Source organism: Nicotiana sylvestris, chromosome 2 (assembly GCF_000393655.2).
Source record: "Nicotiana sylvestris chromosome 2, ASM39365v2, whole genome shotgun sequence".
NCBI classification, from domain to species: Eukaryota; Viridiplantae; Streptophyta; class Magnoliopsida; order Solanales; family Solanaceae; genus Nicotiana; species Nicotiana sylvestris.
In genome coordinates this window covers 65,762,509-65,767,363 of record NC_091058.1, presented here as the reverse complement: position 1 = coordinate 65,767,363, position 4,855 = coordinate 65,762,509, and positions in this window count along the sequence as shown.

The window sequence follows — 4,855 nt, the reverse complement described above, 5'->3', positions numbered from 1 at the left end:
TCACCCTTGAGGCCGTGAAGTCACGGTTGTTGGCTCGTCTTTCCTCCTCTTATGCTTTTGCTTTCCCCGACATTACTTGTCATTTATACGAGATGTGGATCCATGCTGAGGCTCAGCTGGACATATATAGGAACTTGATAACGGCGGAGAAGGTTCCTGAGGCTAACTTCGAAGATGCCCGTGTTAAAGCACATGACAGGCTTGCTTGTGGTTATGACCCTGCCACGTCGGGGACCGGTGATGATGAAGAGGACTTGGATGGGATTACATCTGATGCTTGGTATGACGATGAGCATGCTGATGGCGCAAGTGATAGTGGAGATGGTGTTGTTGGACCAAGCGATGAAGGTGGCGATGGCACAGGCGAAGATGATGTAGTGTGATATTTTTGTACTTAGTTTTTGTTCTTTCTTTCTTTCTTTCTTTCTTTTTTTTGTGGGGGGAGTCTTCCTGGCCCTTTGTAAGATATTTTATTTTTTGGAATGGGATGATCATGACTTTTTGTTGTATGTTTTTTGGCCCCTCTTTACTTTTCTTTGAATGTTTTTCTTTGGAAGAGCTATGTTGATACCTGCTATTTCGAACATAGTCGAGTATATCTTTGGTTGAACTTGGGTGAAATCCCATATCGTACTTAATTTGAACGAGGTTGTAAATTGAACTTAAGTCAGCATGAGTTGAATTCAAGTGTGATCGAATATGAATTCGAGCGAGGTCGAATGCTTAATTAATTTGAACGAGGTTGAATGTGAGTCAATTCAAGCGAGGTCGAATGCTGACTCTTAGTTAGTTCGAACGAGGTCGAATGTGAATTAATTCGAGCGAGGTCGAATGTTAATTAACTCGAACGAATTCGAATGTGAGTCGATTCGAGAGAGGTTGAATGCTGGCTCTTAGTTGATTCGAACGAGGTCGAATGTTAGTTAATTCGAACGAAGTCAAATGTGAGTCGATTCGAGCGAGGTCGAATGTTGACTTTGAGATTGGCATAATGTAAAACCTGGCAGAGAAATGAGAAACTCGTGTGTTTGCGTATTTTGTTTTGTTTATACATTCATTGGAGAAGTTTACATGTTTTTGCTCTGTTCATGCATACATTGGAAAAGTTCCAGTCTATCTAGTCCCTTCATTGGTCGGCCTGGAGAAGTAGTTGAGAGGTCGAGCAATGAACTTATATTTAACTTCGAGACGCCCTCTTCGTCGCCTCGTTAAAAACCTCCCCGATAAAACCCAATTGGGACAAAACTCAGGTGAGGGGAAAGGAGTGTGACTCGGGAGACGTCTATCCTTAGAAATTGAAGTATTTGAGGTAGGCGACGTTCCAATTGTTTGGTAGTAGTTTTCCCTCCATTTTTTCTAGTTGGAACAACCCTTTGCTTACTGCCACCGTGATTTTGTATGGGCCGTCCCAATTGGTTCCTATTTTGCCTTCCCGTAAATCCTTGCTTGCCTGTGTTTTGGCTTTGATTACATAGTCTCCAACTTTGAGTGGTCTGACCTTGGTTTTTTGTTGTAGTACCACCCTGCCTGTTGTTTTTGAGCTACCATTCTTATGTAGGCCATGTCTCTTCGCTCTTCGGCCTCGTCGAGGTCTTGCCTTCTGCTTTCATTGTTGTTTGGACCCCTCTCATTTGAATACCTTAGACTTGGTTCACCGACTTTGACCGGTATTACTGCATCAGTCCCATAGACTAGTGAATATGGTGTTTCTCCTATGTTTGTTTTCGGTGTTGTGCGGTATGCCCATAGCACTTCTGGCAACAATTTCGACCACAGTCCCTTGGCGTTTTCGAGCTTCTTTTTCATGATGTTCAATATTGATTTGTTGGAGGACTCTGCCTGGACATAGCCCGCAGGATGATATGGTGTGGAGAGTAATCTTTTGATGTGCCATTTTTCGAAGAACTCGACGGTCTTTTTCCCAGTGAACTGGGGTCCGTTGTCACAACTAATTTCTTTGGGAATGCGAAAACGGCATATGATATTTCTCCATATGAATGTGATTACTTCTTGCTCACGTATTTGGGCGAATGCACCTGCTTCTACCCACTTGAAAAAATAGTCAGTTAAAACTAAAAGAAATCGTACATTACCTCGTCCCGCTGGGAGGGTTCCGACGATGTCCATTCCCCATTTGATGAAAGGCCAGGGCGAGGTGAATGAGTGGAGGTGCTCGCTTGTTGAATCATGGGGGCATTGAGCGACATACTCAGCAATGTTCTTCATATCGTTCCACATACTCAGCAATGTTCTTCTTCATATCGTTCCACCAATACACATCCTTAATGTCATGATACAACTTTGTCGACCCAGGGTGAATGGAATACCATGAATAATGTGCCTCTGACATAATCCTGTCTCGTAGCCCTGATACATCTGGAACACACAAATAACCCATGTATCTGAGAACCCCATCTCCTTTGAGTTCTAACAACGACTTCTTCTATTGTAGAACTCGCTTTTTCAACTTGACTAACTCTGGATCCTCGTACTGCCTCTCATTTACTTCAACTATGAAAGATGATTTTGTAATGTTTTGGAGTACAACTCCTCCATTGCTAGAGTCTACTAACTGAACCCCTAAATAAGCCAATTGATGAATCTCTCTTGTTAATTATATTTTCTCGGTCTCTACATGTGCTAAGCTACCCATAGATCGATGACTTAAGGCATCTGCTATAATATTAACTTTCCCTGGATGGTAGAGAATGTTAATATCGTAATCTTTCAATAGCTCAAGCCTTCGCCTTTGTTACAAATTCAACTCTTTTTGCTTGAAGATATATTGCAGGCTTTTATGATCTGTGAACACATCAACATGAACACTATATAAATAGAATCACAATATCTTAAGTGCATGGACAACCACAGCTAATTCGAGGTCGTGGGTCGGATAATTCCGCCCATGCTTCTTTAACTACCTTGAAACATATGCAATTACTTTCCCATGTTGCATCAGGACACATCCTAACTCGACACCTGAGGCATCACAATACATGGCATAACCATCTGGACCTTCTGGAAGTGCTACAACTGGCGTTGAGGTCAACATATTCTTTAGCTCTTGGAAACTCTGCTCATAGGCCTTTGTCCACTGAAACTTAGTCGCTTTCTGCGTCAGCTTTGTTAATGGTGCTGAAAGAGAAGAAAAACCCACTACAAACCTCCGGTAGTATCCTGCTAAACCTAGAAAGCTATAAATCTTTGTCGGAGTGGTAGGTCTAGGCCAGGATTTCACAGCCTCGATCTTCTGAGTATCTACCTTTATACCTCCGTCAGATGCAATGTGCCCCAAGAATGCTACAGACTTCAATCAGAACTCACACTTAGAAAACTTAGCATACAATTTATTATCCCAGAGGGTTTGGAGTACCGCTCACAGGTGGTCCACATGCTCATCCTCTGAACGTGAATAAACTAGAATATTGTCAATAAAGACTATCATGAACAGGTCTAAATATGGTCGAAATAGGCTATTCATCAAGTCCATAAATATGGCAGGTATATTCATCAACCCGAAAGACATGACAAATAACTCGAAGTGGCCATATCGAGTCTTAAAGGATGTCTTGGGAATATCTTTTTCCCGAACTCTGACCTGGTGGTACCCGAACCTCAAATCTATTTTTGAAAAGCATCTAGCTCCCTGCAACTTATCAAACAAGTCGTTTATCCTTAGAAGTGGATACTTATTCTTAATAATTACCTTGTTCAGTTGCCTATAATCGATACACATCCTCAGCGAGCCGTCTTTATTCCGTACAAATAGTAATGGTGCACCCCACGGTGAGTTACTAGGTCTGATGAAACCGTTCTCCAGTAAATCTTTTAATTGCTCCTTTAACTCCTTCAATTCGGCAGGTGCCATTCTATACAGAGGGATGGATATTGGTTGCATTCTCGGAAGCAAATCGATGCCAAAATCAGTCTCTTGCTCTGGAGGAACACCTGGAAGTTCATCTAGAAATACATATGCGTACTCCTTTACTACTGGAATAAACTGAAGTGTAGGTATCTCAGCATCCGTATCTTTAACTTGCACAATATGATAAATGCACCCTTTTACGATTATTTTCCTCGCCTTCAGATAGAAAATAAACCTGCCTCTGGGTGTCGCTATATTACCTACCCATTCAAGGACTTGTTCACCCGGAAAATAAAATCTAGTTGTCTTTGCTCGACAATTAACTGTGGCATAACAAGCTTCCAACCAATCCATGCCCATGATAGCATCGAAATCCAACATCTCTAGTTCAACTAGGTCAGCTAAGGTCTGACGACATAAACTGATACCGTACAACCTCGGTAAACGCGTCTAGCGATAATCGATTCTCCGACTAGTGTAGATACCGCAAAAGAATCACTTAGTATTTCAGGCACTATACCAAATTTCCTCGCGGCAAATGGGGTAATACATGATAAAGTAGATCTTGGGTCTATCAAGACATAAACATCGTGAGAACATATGGTCAACATACCTGTCATAATGTCTGGTGAGGACTTTTGGTCCTGTCGATCTGCTAGCACATAGATACAATTCTGGTTACCACTTGAACTGGACCCTCTACCTCTGCCTCGACCTCTACCAGTCGAAGACTGAGACTCATGCCCTGAAGGGTGCACGGACATAGCTGATCATGTTGCTGAATTTGCTGGTTGCGCCTTACCCCCAGAATCTCTATTTGGGCAATCTCGCATCATATGCCCTGGATGTCCACATGTATAACAATCATCGGAACCGGCTCGGCATTGGACCAAGTGTCCTCGACTGCATATGGCACATCGCGGCGAAAATGGTCCTATCTACCTCGAACCTCATTGTCGCTGCAAATTTGACACCTGAGAGCTCTCACTT